Below are 24,255 nucleotides of genomic sequence, written 5' to 3'. Positions count from 1 at the left end.
CCAGAAATATATAGCAGTTTATACATTTTTCTGGAAATGACTACCCAAAACGGGAGTTGAACGCCCAACTTACTCCATTTCTCGCGTTTAACGCCCAAGAAGAACCAAACCCCAAGTTGAACGCCCAAAACTAGCATTCAACGCCACCAAAGGAGCACAAGACAGCATGGACATCCCTTAGTGGGTGTTCAATGCCCACTCATCCAATTTGAATGCAGGCATACGAAGCACATGACCAAAGTGAAGCCAAAGTGGATTTTGGCACTTCTTAGCTTATTTTATTTTCTTTTTGTAATTTTTAATTAAGAAAAATATCTTTTAGGTTTAGTCTTATAGTTTTTACTCTAAATAAGGAAATTCCTTCCTCCTAAGGATTATGTCTCCCAGGAGGGGAGAAGCAGAGACACATTACATAGCACCTTCTTAAAGCATAAGTAACTAAGCCTCCTAAGTTAAGGATAGGAGTTTTGCTCATTCCTATAGATTAATACTATTACTTTTCTACTTTAATACATGTTTGATTTCATTCTATGATGTATTTTCATTCTTCATCTTTATGAATCTGGGGTGGAACGAAAGTATGACCCCTTACTCTACATGAGCTCTTGTGAAGCCTTAGCCGGATAGTATTGAGCTACAGCTTGAGAATACATCATAGGTTCCAAGACAGTATCTGGGATAATTGGGATATGTGACATTAAATCTCGTTGGGTAATTGAGGTCTCTGTGGCATTAAGGCTAGAATACCGAGCATCATTCTCCGATCCGGAAGATCTGACCTTGTCTATGACATTTTGAGTAAGATAATCAGAGATTGAATTGCATGAGCTTTACCCTCGTTCAGATTGGATGACCATCGGCATCGGCATTTGATCTGGATCAGAGGAGATTAATGACCACTAGCCCCGGCTTTAATCACTTTCAGCATTGCCATTGAATGAATCACTAATTGTTAAAGTAGTCAGTAAGAAGTATTAATCTGTAAGAACAAGCATCTCCAAGGCCTTAACTGATTTTTCACCATTGTTTCCACACCAATTCAGAATCACTTTATTTATTATTTTGTTTTATGTGTTTACAACAACAACTATCCCTTTCAATTCGCATAACTAAGATTTGCAGGATAACCACAGCTTGCTCAATCCAACAATCCTCCTGGGATCGACCCTCATTCACCTAAGGTATTACTTGGACGACCTGGTACACTTGCCAGTTCAGTTGTGCGAGTTCTAATTTTGTGCACCTCCTTTCACCATACACACTCCCTTTTCTTTCTTTTCCCCTTTCCATTAGCAAAGGCCGAAGTCTTCCCCTCCATTCCTTCCTATCCATTTTTATTTTCCTTTTCTTATTTTCTATCTTTATTTTGCTCGAAGATGAGCAAAACTTTTAAGTTTGGTGTTGGGTACTCCGCTTTTTCTTCATTTTTTATTATCTCCATGGCACCCAAAACCAAAGAATCCTCCTCAAGGAAGAGGAAAGGGAAGGATCCTACATCTGATCCATGGGACTTCACCCAGTTATTTTCTAAGACACATGAGGACCACTTTTATTAAGTGGTGCACAAGAAGAAGGTGATTCCCAAGGTCCGCTTCGATCTGAAGCTGGAAGAGTTCCCAGAGATCCTATATCAGATTCTGAGATGGGGTTAGGAAGTTCTGGCCAACCCCATGACTAAGGTTGGAGCATTGATAGAACGGAAGTTCTACGCTATTGCTTGGGTGACACACAACCTTGTTAAAGGCGTGCACCCGGAGCTGAAGAATTAGCGGACCATGGTCATAGGGCATATCATGGACTTTAGCACGGAGAGTGTGAGGGTAGCGCTACATTTACCACCATCCGGAGAGGATCCTCATTCATACACTCAGAGGGTCAACACTGACTAAAGGTTGGATCAGGTTCTTACAGACATTTGCCTTCTTGGGGCTTAGTGGAGGAGGGATTCTAAGGGCAAGCCATACCAGGTGGGTAGACATGACCTCAAGCCAGTAGCTAGAGGACGATTGGAGTTCATCCAATGTTCCATCCTCCCTACGAGTAACCGTTATGAGGTTACAGTCAAGAGAACAGTGATGATTCACTGTATTATGCTCGACAATGAGGTGGAGGTACACGAGGTGATCCCTCAAGAGTTTTACAGGATAGCTGACAAGTCCTCCACCACTGCAAGACTAGCTTTCCCTCATCTTATCTACCGCTTATATGCAGCAGCTGGAGCTCACATTGATGGAGATACCCTGATAGGCATTGAGAGGCCGATCGCAAAGAAGGGCATGGAGCACGCAAGAGAGCTCGGACTAGGACCGTAGTAGGAGCCAGTTCCACTGCTTCCATAGGATCTTCTGGAGATGCCTCAAGGAATATATTTCCCTCCTTGTGATTATTGTGATCATTTGACCACATCCATAGGGAAGCTGACATCATTAGTTGATCAGCTGAGATTGGAGTATCAGGAACACGCTGTACTGCTTCACTGGATGATGGAAGAGCAGAGGAGGCAAGGGCGTGATATAGAGAAGCTTAAGCACTCTAGAGGGTTCCTCAGAGGAAGCAGCAGCCACAATCATTGAGGTGGTTGAGTTTCATTCTCCTTTCCTTTATCTTATATCTGTTTTTTAGTATTTCATTATATTTTTTGTTTTCTTTTTTGAGTTTGCATGATTACTATTAGGATTCCCATACTTTCTAGTTTAGTTGTTTATTTTAGTATTTTCTGTTTATTTTAAAAGGATGTCTCACGTATTGTGCATTGAGCTCAATAAAAAATAAAAGAAAAAGAAGTAGTAAAATGCATGAGCTTTTGAGTTATATATTGCATGTTCTGGTTACTTTGATATGGTGGAACAATCTATATTTCTAAATGTATGAATTAACTGTGCATATTTGATTTTGGAGTTAAGAATATTGGTTCTTGAGGAACGGGAATTTAGAGAAGTTTTATTGATTCTCTAAAATAAGAAAAAAGGTTGATTATTGTAGCAAAATAAACATAAGAAAGAATTGAAAAGAAAAATCAAAAGAAAAAGGGCCAAGGCTTTGAGCATCAATGGTTAGGAGAGTCAAAACTAATCTAAAGCTCAAAAGAGTGGTTTTCTCCAACCATATTCTTATGGTGTAAAGGTGTCAAGTAGCCCTTGTGACTGAACACTTAAAGCCATGACCCATGCCTATTATAGAGTATGCCTAAGGCTCTGAGCACAACTGTTTGGGAGAAAAGGAAAAGAAAAATTCGAACCCAAAAGAGTTCCTCAGTTAACTACTTGTGGTGTTCTTATTCCAAGTTAAGCTTGAAGATAAAACACTAAAAGTCACGGCTAGGCTCAAGGTGCAAAGTCGTGCACAAAATTGTGATCATCAATAATGGCGCCAATAGACTTGGAGCTCTCAAACATGAATCACACTCTGTCACAACTTAGCACAACTAACCAGCAAGTGCACTGGGTCGTCCAAGTAATACCTTACATGAATAAGGGTCGATCCCACAGAGATTGTTGGTATGAAGTAAGCTATGGCCATCTTGTAAATCTCAGTCAGGCAGATTCAAATGGTAATAATGGTTTTCGAAAAAATAAGGGTAAATAAAACATAAAATAGAGATAGAGATACTTATGTAATTCATTGGTGGGAATTTCAGATAAGCGCATGAAGATACTGTGTTCTTTCTGAATCTCTACTTTCCTACTACTTTCATCTAATCTTTCTTACTCCTTTCCATGGCAAGCTGTATGTAGGGTATCACCATTGTCAATGGCTACTTCCCATCCTCTCAGTCAAAATGGTCCAAATTCTCTGTCACAGCACGGCTAATCATCTGTCGGTTCTCGATCATGTCGGAATAGAATCCAGTGATTCTTTTGCGTCTGTCACTATGCCCAACACTCGCGAGTTTGAAGCTCATCACAGTCATTCAATCCCTGAATCCTACTCGGAATACCACAGACAAGGTTTAGACTTTTCGAATTCTCAAGAATGGCCGCCAATGGATTCTAGCTTATACCACGAAGATTCTGATTAAGGAATCCAATAGATACTCATTCAATCGAAGGTAGAACGGAAGTGGTTGTTAGGCACGCGTTCATAGGTTGAGAATGGTGATGAGTGTCATAGACCATCACATTCATCAGGTTGAAGTGCGAATGAACATCTTAGAATAAGAATAAGCATGAATTGAATAGAAGAACAATAGTAATTGCATTAATACTCGAGGTATAGCAGAGTTCCACACCTTAATCTATGGTGTGTAGAAACTCCACCGTTGAAAATACATAAGTGATAAAGGTCCAGGCATGGCTGAGAGGCCAGCCTCCAAAACATGATCAAAGGATTAAAGATAATCCACAGATGAAAATACAATAGTAAAAAGTCCTATTTATACTAGACTAGTTACTAGGGTTTATAGAAATAAGTCTAAGTGCAGAAATCCACTTTCAGGGCTCACTTTGGTGTGTGCTTGGGTTGAGCTTGAGCTTTATACGTGCAGAGGCTTCTCTTGGGGTTAAACACCAATTTGAAACGTGTTTTTGGCGTTTAACTCTGGTTTGTGACGTGTTTCTGGCGTTTTACTCCAGAATGCAGCATGGAGCTGGCGTTGAATGCCAGTTTACGTCATCTGAACTCGAATAAAGTGGACTATTATATATTGCTGGAAAGCCCTGGATGTCTAATTTCCAACATAGTTAAGAGCGCGCCATTTGAAGTTCTGTAGCTCCAAAAAATCTATTTCGAGTTCAGGGAGGTCAGAATCCAACAGCATCAGTAGTCCTTTTTCAGCCTGAATCAGATTTTTGCTCAGGTCCCTCAATTTCAGCCAGAAAATACCTAAAATCATAGAAATACACACAAACTCATAGTAAAGTCCAGAAATGTGAATTTTTCTTAAAAACTAATATAAACATCCCTAAAAGTAGCTAGATCCTACTAAAAACTACCTAAAAACAATGCCAAAAAGCGTATAAATTATCCGCTCATCACAACACCAAACTTAAATTGTTGCTTGTACCCAAGCAACTGATAATCAAATAGGATAAAAACAAGAGAATATACTATAAATCTCAAAATATCAATGAATATTAGTTCTAATTAGATGAGCGGGAGTTATAGCTTTTTGCTTCTGAAAAGTTTTGGTATCTCACTTTATCCTTTGAAGTTTAGAATGATTGGCATTCATCGGAATTCAGAGTTCAGATAGTGTTATTGATTCTCCTAGTTAAGTATGTTGATTCTTGAACACAGCTACTTTATGAGTCTTGGCCGTGGCCCTAAGCACTTTATTTTCCAGTATTACCACCGGATACATAAATGCCACAGACACATAATTGGGTAAACCTTTTCAGATTGTGACTCAACTTTATTAAAGTCCCCAGTTAGAGGTGTCCAGAGCTCTTAAGCACACTCTTTTTGCTTTGGATCATGACTTTAACCACTCAGTCTCAAGCTTTTCACTTGGACCTGCATGCTACAAGCACATGGTTAGGGACAGCTTGATTTAGCCGCTTAGACCTGGATTTTATTTCCTTGGGTCCTCCTATCCATTGATGCTCAAAGCCTTGGATCCTTTTTACCCTTGCCTTTTGGTTTTAAGGGCTATTGGCTTTTTTTGCTTGCTTTTTCTTTTTCTTTCTTTTAAAATTTTTTTCGACACTTTTTTTTTCGCAAGCTTTTGTTATTCACTGCTTTTTCTTGCTTCAAGAATCAATTTTATGATTTTTCAGATTATCAATAACATTCTCTTTTTCATCATTCTTTCAAGAGCCAACAATTTTAACATTCCTAAACAACAAGATCAAAAATATGCACTGTTCAAGCATTCATTCAGAAAACAAGAAGTATTGTCACCACATCAATATAATTAAATTAATTTCAAGGATGAATTCGAAACTCATGTACTTCTTGTTCTTTTGTATTAAAAACATTTTTTTATTTAAGAAAGGTAAAGGATTCATGGAATTATTCATAGCCTTAAGACATATACACTAGACACTAATGATCATGTAATAAAGACACAAACATAGACAAACATGAAGCTCAGTAAACCAAAAAACAGAGAGATAAGAAAAAGGAAGTTAAGGAATGAATCCACCTTAGTGATGGTGGTGCTTTCTCCTTAACGGACCAATGGTGTTCTTGAGCTCCTCTATGTCTCTTCCTTGCCTTTGTTGCTCCTCCCTCATAGCTCTTTGATCTTCTCTAATCTCATTGAGAATGATGGAGTGTTCTTGGTGTTCTACCCTTAATTGGTTCATATCATGACTCAATCCTTCTAGAGAAGTGTTGAGTTGTTTCCAATAGTTGTTTGGAGGAAAATGCATCCCTTGAGGAATCTCATGGATTTCTTGATGATGAGCTTCCTCATGCGTCTCTTGAGATCCATGAATAGGCTCTCTTGTTTGCTCCATCCTCTTCTTAGTGATGGGCTTGTCCTCTTCAATGAGGATGTCTCCTTCTATGAAAACTCTAGCTAAGTAGCATAGATGACAAATGACATGAGGAAAAGCTAGCCTTGCCAAGGTGGAGGGATTTTGTCTTCCTTTTCCTCTTTCTAGAGGTTTCTCAGGCCTTAGGTGCCATAAATAGTTATGGAAAAACAAAAAAGCTATCTGGTGCACGAAATTGAAATCACACTTTTGCAATACGCACAACTAACCAGCAAGTGCACTGGGTCGTCCAAGTAATACCTTACGTGAGTAAGGGTCAATCCCACGGAGATTGTTGGTATGAAGCAAGGTATGGTTATCCTATTAATCTTAGTCATGATGCCAATAAGGTTCTTTGAATTTAATTGTAAAATGTGAAAGTGTTTGGATTAAATAATTGTTACTCAATAATGGAGAATATGTTAAGAGTTTTGGAGATGCTTTGTCTTCTAAATTCCTGTAACATAATGCTTTCTCACTTTCATAAATGCAAGGCTCCTTCCATGGCAAGCTGTATGTAGGGTGTCACTGTTGTCAATGGTTACCTCCCATCCTCTCAGTGAAAATGGTCCAAATGCTCTGTCACAGCACGGCTAATCATCTGTTGGTTCTCGATCATATCAGAATAGGATCCATTGATCCTTTTGCGACTGTTACTATGCCCAACACTCGAGAGTTTGAAGCTCGTCACAGTCATCCAATTCCAGAATCCTACTCGGAATACCATAGACAAGGTTTAGACTTTTCGGATTCTCATGAATGCCGCCAACAATTCTAGCTTATACCACGAAGATTCTGATTAAGGAATCTAAGAGATACTCATTCAATCTAATGTAGAACGGAGGTGGTTGTCAGGCACACGTTCATGGATTGGGGAAGGTGATGAGTGTCACGGATCATCACATTCTTCATAGTGAAGCGCGAATGAACATCTTAGATAGGAACAAGCATGTTTGAATGGAAAACAGAAATAATTGCATTAATTCATCGAGACGCTGCAGAGCTCCTTACCCCCAACAATGGAGTTTAGAGACACATGCCGTCAAAAGGTATAAAGTTCAGATCTAAAAATGTCATGAGATACAAAATAAGTCTCTAAAAGTTGTTTAAATACTAAACTAGTAACCTAGGTTTACAGAAAATGAGTAAACTAAGATGGATAGTACAGAAATGCACTTCTGGGGCCCATGTGCTGGGGCTGAGACTTAAGCTTCTCATGTGCCTGGGCTGTTTCTGGAGTTGAACGTCAGGTTGTAACTTGTTTCTGCCGTTGAACTCCCACTTCCAACCTGTTTCTGGCACTGAACGCCAGACTGCAACATGGAACTGGCGTTTAACGCCAGTTTACGTCATCTATCTTCATGCAAAGTATGGAATATTATATATTTCTGGAAAGCTCTGGATGTCTACTTTCCAACCCAATTGAGAGCGCGCCAATTGGACTCTTGTAGCTCCGAAAAATCTATTCCGAGTGTAGGGAGGTCAGAATCCACAGCATCAGCAGTTCTTTTTCAGCCTGAATCAGATTTTAACTCAGTTCCTTCAATTTTAGCCAGAAAATACCTGAAATCACAGAAAAATACACAAACTCATAGTAAACTCCAGATATATGAATTTTGCTCAAGAACTAATAAAAATATATTAAAAACTAACTAAAACACACTAAAATCTCATGAAATTACCACAAAAAAGCGTAAAAAATATCCGCTGATTACTATGCTTTTACCACACCGAACTTAGAATGTTGCTCGCCCTCGAGCAAAAGAAGAAAGAACAGAAAAAGAAGAAGAAGAAATGGAGGAGAGGGAGAGAGAGGTGTCTTCGGCCAAGAGGGATAAGAGAGGGTTGTGTTGTGTGAAAATGTAGAAGGAAAGAGGGGTTTATATAGGAGTGGGAGAGGGGGTAGGTTTTGGTCATTAGGGGTTGGGTTTGGGAGGGAAAGGATTTTGAATTTGAAGGTAGGTGGGGTTTATGGGGAAGAGTGGATGAATGTGAGTGATGAAGAGGTGATGGGGAAGAGTGTTATGAAAAGGTGTGAGAGAGAGGGAGAAGGTAGGTGGAGATCCTGTGGGGTCCACAGATCCTGAGGTGTCAAGGATTTCTCATCCCTGCACCCTTTAGGCGTGTAAAACGCCCTCTGTATGCAATCCAAGCGTTTAACGCCAGACTGCAGCATGTTTCTGGCGTTAAACGCCACTTCCATGTTTGTTTTGGGTGTTCAACGCCAATCTGCAGCATGTTTCTGGCGTTGAATGCCACTTCCATGCTTGTTTCTGGCATTTAACGCTAGCTTCATGCTCTGTTCTAGCGTTAAACACCAGCCAGATGCTCCTTACTGGCGTTTAAACGCCAGTAAGATCTTCCTCCAGGGTGTGCTGTTTCTTCTGCTATTTTTTTATTCTGTTTTTAATTTTTGCAATTGTTTTGTGACTCCACATGATCATAAACCTAATAAAACATAAAAGAACAATAGAAAACATAGATAAATAAGAATTGGGTTGCCTCCCAACAAGCGCTTCTTTAATGTCAATAGCTTGACAGTGAGCTCTCATGGAGCTTCACAGATCATCAGAGCATTATTGGGACCTCTCAACACCAAACTTAGAGTTTGGATGTGGGGGTTCAACACCAAACTTAGAGTTTGGTTGTGGCCTCCCAACACCAAACTTAGAGTTTGATTGTGGGGGCTTTGTTTGACTCTGTATTGAGAGAAGCTTATCGTGCCTCTTTTCCATGGTTGTAGAGGAAGATCCTTGAGCTTTAAACACAAGGTAGTCCCCATTCAATTGAAGGACTAGCTCTCCTCTGTCAACATCAATTACAGCTCTTGTTGTGGCTAGGAAGGGTCTTCCAAGAATGATGGATTCATTCTCATCCTTCCCAGTGTCTAAGATTATGAAATCAGCAGGAATGTAAAGGCCTTTAACCTTTACCAACACATCCTCTACCAATCCATAAGCTTGTTTTATTAACTTGTCTGCCATCTCTAATGAGATTCTTGCAACTTGTACCTCAAAGATCCCCAGTTTCTCCATTACATTGAGTGGCATAAGATTTATACCTGACCCCAGGTCACACAGAGCCTTCTCACAGGTCATGATGCCTATGGTACAGGATATTAAGAATTTACCAGGATCTTATTTTATTTGAGGTAGAGTTTGCTGAACCATGTATTTAGTTCTCTAATGAGCAAGGGAGGTTCATCTTCCCAAGTCTCATTACCAAACAACTTGGCATTCAGCTTCATGATGGCTCCTAGATATTGAGCAACTTGCTCTTCAGTTACATCTTCATCCTCTTCAGAGGAAGAATAGTTCTCAGAGCTTATGAATGGTAAAAAGAGGTTCAATGGAATCTCTATGGTCTATAGGTGAGCCTCAGATTTCTTAGGTTCCTCAGTGTGGAACTCCTTTTTGTTCAAAGGACATCCCAGGAGGTCTTCCTCACTGGGATTCACGTCCTTCTCCTCCTTTGTGCATTCGGCCATATTGATTATATCAATGGCCTTGCACTCTCTTTTTGGATTCTCTTCTGTATTGCTTGGGATAGTACTAGGAGGAGTTTCAGTGATTTTCTTACTCAGTTGACCCACTTATGCCTCCAAATTTCTAATGGAGGACATTGTTTTACTCATGAAACTTAAAGTGGCCTTAGATAGATCAGAGACTATGTTTGCTAAGCTAGAGGGGCTCTACTTAGAATTCTATGTCTATCACTGAGAAGATGATGGAAAAGGCTTGCTATTGCTAAACCTGTTTCTTCCACCATTATTAAAGCCTTGTTGGGGCTTTTGTTGATCCTTCCATGAGAAATTTAGATGATTTCTCCTTGGGAATTATAGATGTTCCTATAGAGTTCACCCATGTAATTCACCTCTGCCATTGCAGGGTTCTCAGGATCATAAGCTTCTTCTTCAAAAGATACTTCTTTAGTGCTGTTGGATACATTTTGTAATCCATTCAGACTCTGAGAAATCATGTTGACTTGCTGAGTCAACATTTTGTTCCGAGCCAATATGGCATTCAGAGCATCAATTTCAAGAACTCCCCTCTGCTGAGGCATCCCATTACTCACAGGACTCCTCTCAGAGGTGTACATGAATTGGTTATTTGCAACCATGTCAATAAGTTCTTGAGCTTCTGCAGGCATTTTCTTTAGGCGAATGGATCCACCTGCAGAATGGTCCAGTGACATCTTAGAAAGCTCAGATAGACCATTATAGAATATATCCAAAATGGTCTACTCTGAAAGCATGCCAGAAGGACACTTTTTGGTCAACTGCTTGTATCTTTCCCATGCTTTATAGAGGGATTCACCATCTTTTTGCCTGAAGGTCTGAACATCCACTCTAAGCTTGCTCAGCTTTTGAGGAGGAAAGAACTTAGTCAAGAAGGCCGTGACCAGCTTATCCCAAGAGTCCAGGCTATCTTTAGGTTGTGAGTCCAACCATGTTCTAACTTTGTCTCTCACAGCAAAAGGGAAAGGCATGAGCCTGTAGACTTCAGGATCTACTCCATTAGTCTTAACAGTATCATAGATCTGCAAGAATTTAGTTAAGAACTGATAGGGATCTTCTGATGGAAGTCCATAAAACTTGCAGTTCTGTTGCATTAGAGCAACTAGTTGAGGCTTTAGCTCAAAATTGTTTGCTCCAATGGCAGGGATTGAGATGCTTCTTCCATAAAAATTGGAAGTAGGTGTAGTATAATCACCAAGCATCCTCCTTGCATTATTGTTGTTGTCATTATTTTCGGCTGCCATCTCCTCTTCTTTTTCAAAAATTTCTGTAAGGTTTTCTCTGGATTGTTGTATTTTAGCTTCTCTTAGTTTCCTCTTCAGAGTCCTTTCAGGTTCAAGATCTGCTTCAACAAGAATGTTGTTGTCCTTGCTCCTGCTCATATGAAAAAGAAGAGAACAGAAAAGAAGAGGAATCCTCTATGTCACAGTATAAAGATTTCTTTATGTGAGTAGAAGAAGAAAAGAATAGAAGAAGGATGAAAAAAATTTGAACATAGAGGATAAGAGAGAGTTTGAATTTTTAGATGAAGAGAAGAGTGTTAGTAATTAAATAAATAAATAGAAGAAGAAGAGAGACAGAGAGGAATTCGAAAATTGTTTTTGAAAAATAGTTAGTGATTTTCAAAAATTGAGAGGAGAAGTACAATTAAAATTAAAATTTGAAACAATTAGTTAATTGAAAAGAATTTTGAAAAAGAGTGAGGAATTTTCGAACATTAAAAAGAGAAAAGTGGTTAGGTAGTTTTAAAAAAGATAAGAAACAACAAAAAGTCAATTAGTTAGTTTGAAAAAGATTTGAAAATCAATTTTGAAAAGATAAGAAGTTAGAAAAGATTTTGAAATCAATTTTGAAAAAGATATTTGAAAAAGATTTGAAAAAGAAATTAAAAATATTTAATTTTTAAAATTAAAATTGATTACTTAACTAACAAGAAACTAACAGATGTGATTCTAGAATTTAAAGATTGAACCTTTCTTAACAAGAAAGTAACAAACTTCAAATTTTTTAATCAATCACATTAATTGTTAGTAGATTTTTGAAAATCATTAAATAAAATTAAGAAAAAGATTTTGAAAATCAATTTTTTTAATTTTCGAAAATAACAAAAAGAAAAAGAAAATATTTGATTTTGAAAAAGATTTTGAAAAGATAAGATTTTTAAAATTGAAATCTTGACTTGACTAACAAGAAACAACTTATTTTAAAAATTTTTGACTAAGTCAACCCAAAGATTTCGAAATTTATGAGTAAAACAAGGAAAATATATTTTTTTGATTTTTTTTGAATTTTTCATGATGAGAGAGAAAAACTCAAAAATGACTCACAACATGAAAATTAAGATCAAAATAAAGAAAACATGCAAGAACACTATGAATGTCAAGATGAACACCAAGAACACTTTGAAGATCAAGATGATCATCAAGACTTATTTTTGAAAAATTTTCAAGAAAAGAAGAACATGCAAGACACCAAACTTAGAAAATTTTCATGCTTAGACACTATGAATGCAAAAATGCATATGAAAAATAGCAAAAGACACAAAACAAGAAAATATGAAGATCATGAAGAACACCATGCATGAATTTTTCGAAAAAAATGCATAAATTTTAAAAACATGCAATTGACACCAAACTTAAAAATTGACTCAAGACTCATACAAGAAACACAAAAATATTTTTTTGATTTTTTTTGTTTTATTAAATAATTTTTTTCTGAATTTTTTTTGAAAATTTCTTTTCGGAAAAATGAAAACAAATAGAATTTTTTTGAAAGATTTTTGAAAACATTTTGAAAAGAAAATTACCTAATCTGAGCAACAAGATGAACCGTCGGTTGTTCAAACTCGAACAATCCCCGGCAATGTCGCCAAAAACTTGGTGCACGAAATTGTGATCATCAACAATGGCGCCAATAGACTTGGAGCTCTCAAACGTGAACCACACTTTGTCACAACTTCGCACAACTAACCAGCAAGTACACCGGGTCGTCCAAGTAATACCTTACGTGAGTAAGGGTCGATCCCACGGAGATTGTTGGTATGAAGCAAGCTATGGTCATCTTGTAAATCTCAGTCAGGCGGATTCAAATGGTAATAATGGTTTTCGAAAATAAGGGTAAATAAAACAAAAAATAGAGATAGAGATACTTATGTAATTCATTGGTGGGAATTTCAGATAAGCGCATGAACATACTGTGTTCCTTTTGAATCTCTGCTTTCCTACTGCTTTCATCCAATCCTTCTTACTCTTTTCCATGGCAAGCTGTATGTAGGGCGTCACCGTTGTCAATGGCTACTTCCCATCCTCTCAGTGAAAATGGTCCAAATGCTCTGTCACAGCACGACTAATCATCCTTCGATTCTCGGTCATGTTGGAATAGAATCCAGTGATTCTTTTGCGTCTGTCACTATGCCCAACACTCGCGAGTTTGAAGCTCGTCACAGTCATTCAATCCCTGAATCCTACTCGGAATACCACAGACAAGGTTTAGACTTTCCGAATTCTCAAGAATGGCTGCCAATGGATTCTAGCTTATACCACGAAGATTCTGATTAAGGAATCCAAGAGATACTCATTCAATCGAATGTAGAATGGAGGTGGTTGTCAGGCACGCGTTCATAGGTTGAGAATGGTGATGAGTGTCACGGATCATCACATTCATCAAGTTGAAGTGTGAATGAACATCTTAGAATAAGAATAAGCATGAATTGAATAGAAGAACAATAGTAATTGCATTAATACTCGAGTTACAGCAGAGCTCCACACCTTAATCTATGGTGTGTAGAAACTCCACCGTTAAAAATACCTAAGTGATGAAGGTCCAGGCATGGCCAAGAGGCCAGCCTCCAAAACGTGATCAAAGGATTAAAGATAATCCAAAGATGAAAATACAATAGTAAAAAGTCCTATTTATTCTAGACTAGTTACTATGGTTTACAGAAATAAGTCTAAGTGCAAAAATCTACTTCCAGGGCCCACTTTGGTGTGTGCTTGGGCTGAGCTTGAGCTTTACACATGCAGAGGATTCTCTTGGGGTTAAACGCCAAGTTGTAACGTGTTTTTGGCATTTAACTCTGGTTTGTGACGTGTTTCTGGCGTTTTACTCCAAAATGCAGCATGGAGCTGGTGTTGAACGCCAGTTTGCGTCGTCTGAACTCGAATAAAGTGTGGACTATTATATATTGCTGGAAAGCCCTAGATGTCTACTTTCCAACCCAACTAAGAGTGTGCCAATCGGACTTCTATAGCTTCAAAAAATCCATTCCGGGTGCAGGGAGGTCAGAATCCAACAACATCAGTAGTCCTTTTTCAGCCTAAATAAGATTTTTGCTCAGGTCCCTCAATTTCAGCCAGAAAATACTTGAAATCACAGAAAAATACATAAACTCATAGTAAAGTCCAGAAATGTGAATTTTGCATAAAAACTAATAAAAACATCCCTAAAAGTAGCTAGATCCTACTAAAAACTACCTAAAAACAATGCCAAAAAGTGTATAAATTATCCGCTCATCACAAAGCACCAAAGAAAGGACAAAGCTATGTTCAAGAATCAATTCGAGCCTAAAGAGGAAAACTATGAAATCAAATCCAAAGCAAAACTAAGAAATCAAAACCCTAGTGAAAAGTAAGTGTTTCTCTCTCTAAAATTCAAAAATAAAACTAAAACTAAAGTGAAATTTGAAAAGTGTTCAGTCTCAGCTCTACCCCTACCTCTAGTCTGTGTTTTCGGGCTTGAAATTGGGTCCAAATCAGCCCAGAAATCGCCCCCAGAGAGTTTTGTTAAGTGCAGCACGTGACGCTCTGTCACGAGTACGCGTCGGCCACGTGTACGCGTCGCTAGACTTCTGTGCTGGTCACACGTACGCGTCAGTTACGCGTATGCGTCACTGTAAGATGCTCCAAATCATGTGCACGCATCAGCCATGCGTGCGCGTCGCTCCTCGTTTCTCAGTTATTTAGTTTCTTGTGTTCCTTCCACTTTGACATGCCTCATCTTCATCCTTTAAGCCATTTATGCCCTGTAAACCTGAAAACACTTCACAAACACATCACAGCATCGAATGGTAATAAAGGAGAATTCAAAATTAACAATTTTAAGACTTAGAAAGCAAGTTTTCAATCATAGCACAAAATTAGGAAGGAAATGAAAAACATGCAATTTACATGAATAAGTGTGAGAATAGTTGACAAAAACCCATTCAATCAGTCCAAAATATATCATAAAATAATGGTTTATCAAATCTCCCCACACTTAAACATTAGCATGTCCTCATGATAAGCTCAAGTGAAATAGACGAGTGAAGGGAAAATGGTGAGACTATGCATTGCAATTTATCTATTGGGATGCAACTATATGCTAAATGCTTTTACCTACTTGGTTTAAAAGTAAACAAATTCTCCAAGACAAACATGAATTAGATTCCACTAATTCAAATCACAGAATAAAGTAAAAGTAAACTTGCAAGAAGAAAGCTCATGAAAGTCGAGAACAAAGAATCAAGCATCGTACCCTCACTGGAGTGTATACACTCTAATCACTCTAGTGTTTAAGGGTCGAGTCTCTCGGTTCTCTACTAATCTTTCTTTCTAAGGCATGCCCTTCTTCTACCAATCAACAATATTTAATGCACAAATACACATATTAAGAGGTGTTTTCAAGGGTTGTAATGGGGTTAGGGTCAAGGTAGGAATGTATTTGGTTAAGTGGAATAAAATCCGAATCCTTAATTAACCTAAACTTCTCACGTAACCTAAGACATTCCATGTTAGCACAATGCAAAGTCTAGCCACCCATTAACTACTTTTCCACAAATCCATGCACCTTGATGTCTTTTGAATATAAATCATATGCATTAGTTCACTTATTAGCCTTAGGGTGTTTTGTCCCCTTTTTATTATTTTCTCTTTTTCTTTTCCTTATTATTTATTATTTTTTTCTTTTTTTTCTCTATTTTTTTTAGTGAGTTAATGCATATGATTAATGTGCTGGATGCATGAACAAGTGCCAAATTGTTTTCACATTTTCATATAAGAATATAAAATACCTAATTCCCTAACCAAGTAATTCCCAAACCCAATTTTCCTACACTTAATTCATGTACATTTCACTAGTCTAAGCAAACCATGGATTCAAATTAAGTTTCTGCCATGCTTTAAACGTGTGCCGAAAAGTGCAAAAAAGTGTGTCGGTAGCTTTTCGCCACTTTTTGAGCTATCAGCACGCTTTTGAAAGGGTCACATCCGCCAGCGTGCTAGTTACTCTATTGCTACACTTTTGTGGATCTATCGGCACGTTTTTTTTGTTGCCATGCTTTCATCTCTTGCCATGCCTTTAAGCGTGGCCATAGGTCTTAATACGCTTATAAAGTGTACCGAAAAGTGCACATATCGCCACACTTTTAAAACGTCACAGACTGTTTGTTTTGGGTACTCACTTTTAAAACGTCCCAGACTATTTGTTTTGGGTACTCTTTAAACGCGTGCCAATAGAAGAAGATATGGCTACACTTTTTAAAGCGTGGTGATAGCCAGTGATACGGCCATGCTTTAAAAGCATGGCAATAGCCTTATAAAATTAAAAAAAAATATTTTTCTTATTTTTACCTTCACCGCTATAAAATATAAATTTTTAATCCTTTTTTATTACCAAACCTACAAATATAATATGCAATTATTAGTACAAGATAAATCAAACATAATTAGTGACATAATTTTTATGATAATTGTTTTATACATTAAAAAACTAATACTCAAATGCAAAATAAATCTCAAGTTCGAATTCCAAAACTAAAAACTGAAAAAAAATACAAAAACAATACAACATAAATTCTATTTCCTTTACTGTTCCTCCTTCCTCTAGCCCTCTTAAACCTTCTTCCCTTAGATCATAAATAATTATTTCTAGATCATTTGTGAATTTTTTTACCTACAAAAGATAATTCTTTGAGCTAAACATTAGTGGTACTACACTGAATTGCAAATTGTAATGTAATATTCTAGGGCAACAGTCACAAGAATGGTAAAACCAGGAATAGTTTAGTTGTTTACTTGTTGCAAGCTAGACGTGCCATATCTACTGTAAGAAGATAACATGAAAAATTGAACCAGTGACCAATTTTCATGGTCCAAGGCATTTGTGAGAAGTTCCATGTTGCTGGAGGAAGGAATAAGGAAGAAATCTTATGACAATAAAGCATTAAATAAACTATCAACTAAAAAAAGGGATCAACCAGTATACTTCAAATAATAAATGTATTAAAAACAGTTCGTAAACTAATGTGACCAACAGGATATATATTAAGTTTGAAAAAAAAGTGTTATGTCCTTGCTGGACCTAGCAATATCTAAACATGAAGTTTGGATTTCACTATTACTTTCTTGAAAGGAGGTTAACTTTGTTGCATGACATTTAGGCAACCTAATAACAGTGGCCTCAGTATCAACCTCAACATCTCTAACCGCTAATTTGCTTTTTTTCTATTTTCTAATAAAATGTAGATGCTTTAGCACATTAGTTAAAACAGCAAAAAATAGTAGAAATCATCCAATAAAAGCAAGATCTAACCACTAATCAATTCAATAAAAACGCAGAAAATATTCAATAATCATCCAATTTTCTTGTTTACAAATTAAAACAGCAACACAGCAAGAGCTCATCACTAATCAATAGAACATTCACTTACCCTAATACTAAAGCACCAGACCACTGAAGCAAGAATCCAAGAATTGCCGAGCCAAAAATCACGGGTGTGTTTCCGAAGTTCCAACTAAAGGAGAGGACACCTGGAGGGTCTAAACAGGGCATCATAGCAGCCAGGAAAATCAACGTAATAGGTGTTGTTTTCCACATAAGACTGTTAATGAATGCATAAATTAGACAAAACAAAGAAATAAATCATTTAATGCAAGGAAATAGATAGGAAGCACAGAGAAATTGGCATTAAAAGGAAGTAACAATGATAAAAATTACCCATGACAAAGCTATCTAGTTCTCTTGCTGCTGCTGCCGAGACCAGAGGATTTTATTTACAGCACTTGGTACAATCCACGCCAATGCCACACATGCACCAAAAAAATGGAATTGCAGATCAGTCACCATAACGATAGCAACACCGATAGATACCACCGTCAATGCTATAGCCTGTAAAGTGACAAATAATATACTAGGCATTTCAATCTAACATGAGATAAGCAACAAATAATATACTAGGCATTTGAAGAAATCACGGTCAGTTCCAAATTCAGTCTCAATTTATTTAGTTTAGCTTTATTGTAAATTAGTGCCACATACAAATGCTAAAAGTTGACCCACCTAACCGAAACTTATGCTTCAACTACATTGTAGTTATAGTCTGTTAAGTGAACTTAAAATACAAAGCTTTACAACATAAAAGGACTTGAAAAAAAAAACTAATCTTAGAAAATTATTAATAAGCAAACATTGACAGAATATAGATCAATAACAGTAGGTGTGTGTTCTATGGCCTCGTCAATTTTGGAAAGAGCAACTTCATATTTTCCTCGTCTGTCATAATGCTGCACCGGCAAAAATCCTCATAAATAGGCCAAAATAGAAGGGGAAGAAAAGATAGTCAAGAAACCAATATGAAAACTAGCTACAGACTTGAGCCAACAAAAACAAAGTCCACATAAGAGTTGAAGGGGGTTCTTTTTCCACCTTGTATAAATTATAAAAATGAGTAAGTTACCAAAAAGAAGAAAAGAACTCTTAACGTATTATCAGGGGTTTTGTGATTTATTTGTAATGGAACTCCCTGGAGAGAATACAAAAGAAAGAAATCACAATCAACTTCGAAAAATCTGAACGAGGCATAATTTGAAGTTGAAAAGAAACTTGAATACCTAGCAATCTGCATTGTAGTCAAGCAATGTTTTCACAGTTAATAATTCTTCGGCTCATAGAGGAGTAGTAACTATATATTAATTAAAACAAGTAAAAATTATATATTAATTACTTTTTCCATTCTTTTTTAATTATCTGTCACTCTAAATATATTAATTCAATGATATATCCATTTTCTATTGGCATTTTATATTCTCTACCTCAGTGCCTATTGGCATTTCATATTGGATTGAAATGAAATCTATCTCGGTTAAAAAAATGGATATTTACTACGATACTAATAAAACATAAACCAAAAAAGCGAAAGGATATATAACAATGCGATTTGCAGATTGGATCTTAATTAATTACCTGCATTGCATTACAATAAGGCTTGAGAGAATGAAAAGAGTGCCTGCAGGAAGAATAAAAACTGCCACTAGAAACGCCATGCCTTTTTTTTCCTCAACCTGCCCCTAAATGCAATACAAATTTAAACGACCTCTATTCCCTCAAGTCACATACCACTCGCTACACTAATTTCATAACAGGGCAATCAACCAAAACCAACATACATATCACGAGCTTATATTATTTGCTCATTTCTATCACCTTTCAGATCCAGAGAACAAGGACCTTCCCCCTTGTACTTATAATTTAGTACACAAATCCTAACCAAATCATATATATCCCTTAGGTGAATTGAATTTTCTTTCACTTTTATATCAAAACCCTTTTTGTCTATATATGAAGCATTAAATGTCAAACATTACTTCTATAAACTAAAATAAGATTCATTAGGCGGCAAGAATAATAAGTTCAGAGCCAAAAAGGGTGCATGAATATAATAAAGTATAGAAATCGTAGTTAATCACATGTTATAATTAATCATGGAAAAAATTATATCCTAAATAATGCATGTTAGGTATAAATAATGCATTCGACTCAACATCTTATTCACACCTTCTCAAGGCTCAAATGTAATTTATGAAATGCCTAACCGTGATTATTCATTGTGACTTTGTTACATACCCTGAGGAAAAAGCTGAGTCAGCAGTGCAGGCAGCTAAAAAAGGGAAGATAATGATCCCTTTACCTTATCATTCTTCTAGACAAAATAATAAAGGAAAGGGAGGAATAACTGATTTAAATAATTGATTTATTTTAGGAGGCAATAACTGATTGAATCAATCAGAAAAGAATCAGGGAAATTGCATGATTATGAAGATTTCAATTAGAGAGAGGGTGAGGCAATAAAAGGAGGAACCGAATAGGTATTGAGGCAGGAAAAGACTTGGAAAGGCCTAGGCTAGGAGAGGAGAGGACTCTCGAAATTCCTCTGCTATCACTTTTCTATTCTATTGTAATTTCTGCATTTTCATTCAATAAATACCAATTTAAACAACTTGTATCAGAGCGTGGTTGTCGGCGCCATGGAAAGGGCTACCTATAGGCTGGATTAAGGTGAATACCGAATACTGATAGACCGTAGCAAAGTGGCTACCGTTGGGTCAGTGTCGATAGAGTGAAGCCGCCGTGGACGTCGGCTCTGCAGGGCCGGTGTATTGTTAGGGACTTGGGTATTATGGGGTGTTCAAAGTCCCACATCGAGTAGTATGGGATGCTTGATGTTGTATATAAGGAAAGTGGTTCTTCCCCCTTAACAGCTAGCTTTTAAGGTGTGGTTTCCCACTTTCCTTAGATACTTAACAGACTTTCTTCTAGGTCTATTTTACTTCAACAATATTATTTAAACAACCAAAACTCAGCATAATAAACTTAAATTAAGAGAAAGGCACACAAGGAGTCGAAAAAGCTTATAGTCATTTCTTTCCAAATTTATGAGGAGAAGACAAAACCTATGCTCTTGTAGTCTCGTGGAAACATACGGCAAAAGTAGTGTGTATTTGATCAATGATTATTGGCTAAAAGGAAAGAAAGAAAACACATATTCATCACAGGCAATACAAGTTCATATTACACCTGCAACATTGTTTTAGCCAACAGTGAGCACTAACGGAATGCATTAATACTCCTAGCACTGAGAAACCACGCAATTAAACAAATACAGATTCATAAAAATCAATTAGAGCTACATTCAAGCCAGAAATAACATCAACAAAGAAAAGTAACAAGTTAACTTTCCTTCCACCAATGGCTTTGTAAGCAGTTTCCAACTTGGCTTTAAGGCCATCCATCAGCTTGTCAATTCTGCCAACACCAACAAAAATAAAGCACATAGTTATGCTGAACGGGATTAGTTTCCTTCCTTGATAATTAAAAGGTGGAATACCCTTGGGAAACCACTAAACAAATAAATAAATCACTTATTAAACTTGATATTATGTTGAAGGGGCCGAGCAATTTACCTATTGCTTTACCAGAAGTCATAACCATAACCAAGCAATGTGATTCCTTTCTTGTAGCCACACCCAACAAGCATGTCAATGATACACCTCAGTCAAATGCATACATTCGTAAACTGCAACAATATTTCACATAACAGCAGAAAATCAAATCAAATCACTTAATTAAAATTCCAAAAAATAACAAAAAATAAAACAAGCTATGTTGAACTGTTGAGTATTGGTTTAATCAATTAACAATTGAATAAATTACCAAGGATGGATCTAGAATATCAATTTCATAGAGGCCATGATCATCTTCAGGGACCACAATATCAGATTTCTGGTCAAGTGGTTTAGTGTAACCTGAAAAGTTGAACACAATCTGACTCGGAATCAAAACTAATCAAGTTTATCAGAACATAACATGTATCATTTTGAGTACAAATTTGCAAATTTTACTCCAAAAACAAGCTGATAGAATCACGAAGCTCCATTTCCATTTTCAATTAACCCTAGCTTTTAAGAAATATTTTGATTTGGGGGAAATAGGTGAAACTCACGAAAAGTGAAGGATTGAGAGAAAGGGCAGAAAAGAGCTTCGGACGAGTAAAGATTTAATTGCAGACAGAGCTCCATGATTTGCTGACGCAAGCAACGGAAGCGAACCAATGAGCAGGGAGCCTCGCCAGGATATTCTGGAGAAGGTCCTCGTTCACCGAACCAAAACTTCCACCTTTCCCGTTGGCTGAGAAGGTGGTAGAGCATATGAGAAGAGACGATAGAAGAAGGAGGGCAGAGGCTGGTGTCGCGGAGGAAGGAACGGCGACCTCCGTTGGCTGACCGACGCGATGAGTAATAAGCACTGAGGGAGTGCGATCGACAGCAAAGACGGGTTAAGGGAGACAAAGGAGGGAGCGTCGGTAGATGAGAGAGTGCAAGCGACGCCGATGAGCTCTGTTTGAGTGTTAGGGTTTTCAGAGCATTAGCGTAATGGTGTTACAGCCTTACAAGGGAGAAGAGTAGAAGCTAAGTCTGATGAGTGATGAATTAGTAGCGCGTTTGGGACTTAGTAGTTTCTTTTTTTTTTCAAAGGAACCTTTTCGCCAAGCTTTTTTAGGGGTGTTAATAGAGTTATTAGAAATGGTGATACACGAAAACTTGTCTCTCAACAAATTTCTTTTCGGCAAGTATACCGAATTATCGTCAAGTAAAAACTCACACTAGAGTGAGATTGAATCTCACAGGGATTGATTGGTCAAGCAACTTTAGTTGGAAGAGTATGCTAGTTGAGCTAAACAGAGTATAGTTTGAGAGTGTAGAAAATTAAATGGCGGGAAAGTAAATAGCAGAAAATAAAGTGCAGAATCTTAAATGGGAATCTGGGGAAGTGAGCATGGAAATAAATGGCAGAAAGTAAAGAGAATGGATAGGATCAGAAATGGGAAATTCATTGGGCTCAGGAGATGTTGTATTCTCCGAATCAAGTTCATTTTCATCTTTCCCTCAATCAATGCATCTATTGATCTCCTTGGCAATCATAGGTGATTGGATCCCAATTCCTTGGCAATCCAATCTTTCTAAGCTTGAACAATTGCCCAATTCTTTGATTTAATTGCTCATGGGAAGAGACAAAGTATGGTCACTGATTATACCACATATATTTCCAAATCAAAGTGTTGGGAGGATTACATGTCACTATATCCGCCCAGACCCCAATTTGGTCCAACATGAGAAATCATTTCTAGCATGATCTCCTCATCCCTTTTCCAAGGCTCAGAGGAGATCCAATTATGGAGAGTTTCTTTTCCAAGACAACTAACCAATTGAATTAAGATCAAAAACTTTCTAGTAAATCAAAAGAGGAGAAAGAAGAAGAAGAATGAAAACTATGATTGATCCATCAAATTACAATAGAGCTTCCTAAACCAATGAAAGGGGTTTAGTTGTTCATAGCTCTAGAAATGGAAAATGATAGAAAAGAATACATGCTTCAAAAATACAGAAAAGTAAATATACAGAGGGTAGTTCTCTAAAATGCAAAAAGCTTCTCTACAGTTCAAAACTGCTCCTATATATACCACTCCTCTTGATCTTCTAGTGAATTCTTCAAGTCTTGGATGTGGGCCTGAGATCTTGAGTTGAGGCAGTTACAATCTTTAGTGGGCTCAGCTTGTAGAAAAGTGTAAGTTAGGCATGGGCATTAATGATGTTAACGTTAAGTGAAATTGTGGGTTCGAGAACGTTAGTGGCAATCACCTTTTTCACTAAGTGTTCTGTAGCAAAGGTCACTCTTGATAGTGGACTTTCAGCTGATAATCCCGGATTAGTTAATCCAAGTTACCGACTGATAAGGCCCCCTAAGAGCTTATTCATCCAAGCATATCCCTTGCACATGAACACCACTGACACATGCCTCAATCTTCAAACCCTTGGTGCCTAGCATTGTTTCTTATTGTTTTTCCTTCCTTTTTAAATTTTATTGCTCCTTCTCTTTTTTTATTGGGATCTTATTATTTGGTTAGTCTCATAGGATGTGTTTCAAGCATAGGATTCAGGATAGATAGTTGCCTTCCTACCTTGTTGGTGAACCAACTTAGCTAATTAATCACCCTACCACAAACATTTAGAGTTCACTTCACAAGATAACTCCACTCTTGTTCTTTTCATAACATCTTCTTTTTGATTAACTTAAAGGACAGGCATACAAGTAAGGAAGGTGGGAATGCAGAAGGGATATTAGACTAATAAACATAAACCTAAGCAATGAAAACTCTAAAGATAGAATTGAAACTCCTAAGCTACCATGGAAGCATGTTCTATTTCATACATGATTTTCCTTATTTAAAGTTGTGGAAAAGATAAAACTAAGAAGGAACTCCACCACCTTTCACTTATTGGTATGCTCATGTCCCTTTGTCTTGGGGTCCTCCTTGATTGCTTGAATCCCCATTTCCTTTGCGCTTTTCGATCAGCTTTTTCCAGAAACCAGCATCCTCCATCTTCTTCTTTAATGCTTCCTTTTGTTGTTTCACCTTTCCCTCTTCTTGTTCTGTCAAGTCCTTGCAGACTGCTTCATAACTTGGAATAGCGGGGTGCAAATTATGCATATGCCCAGTCATATAAGTTATCT

At 37.3% G+C, this 24,255-nt stretch overlaps 1 long non-coding RNA gene and 1 other non-coding gene across 7 annotated transcripts; one reads left to right on the top strand and one right to left on the bottom strand.

The window, feature by feature from the left end:
* Window positions 1-10,668: 10,668 nt before the first annotated feature.
* LOC112766346 (small nucleolar RNA R71) lies at window positions 10,669-10,772 on the top strand. Its single transcript, XR_003184266.1, has one exon. It is a non-coding gene; the product is annotated as a small nucleolar RNA R71 (small nucleolar RNA).
* A 2,870-nt stretch (window positions 10,773-13,642) lies between these two features.
* On the bottom strand, window positions 13,643-22,222 carry LOC112743840 (uncharacterized). 6 transcript variants are annotated; one of them, XR_011872647.1, is made up of 8 exons: window positions 21,686-22,222; window positions 21,397-21,488; window positions 21,147-21,259; window positions 19,150-20,988; window positions 17,905-18,075; window positions 17,618-17,788; window positions 14,646-14,961; window positions 13,643-14,294 (listed from the first exon to the last, which is right to left on the bottom strand). It is a non-coding gene; the product is annotated as an uncharacterized lncRNA (long non-coding RNA). The 6 variants fall into 6 exon arrangements; XR_011872646.1 differs by having other exon boundaries at window positions 13,643-14,248; XR_011872648.1 differs by lacking the exons at window positions 13,643-14,294; window positions 14,646-14,961 and adding exons at window positions 15,894-16,586; window positions 16,983-17,088.
* Window positions 22,223-24,255: the final 2,033 nt, after the last annotated feature.

This window comes from Arachis hypogaea, chromosome 2 (assembly GCF_003086295.3).
Source record: "Arachis hypogaea cultivar Tifrunner chromosome 2, arahy.Tifrunner.gnm2.J5K5, whole genome shotgun sequence".
Lineage (NCBI taxonomy): Eukaryota > Viridiplantae > Streptophyta > Magnoliopsida > Fabales > Fabaceae > Arachis > Arachis hypogaea.
This window is presented reverse-complemented; position numbering and strand designations above follow the sequence as displayed.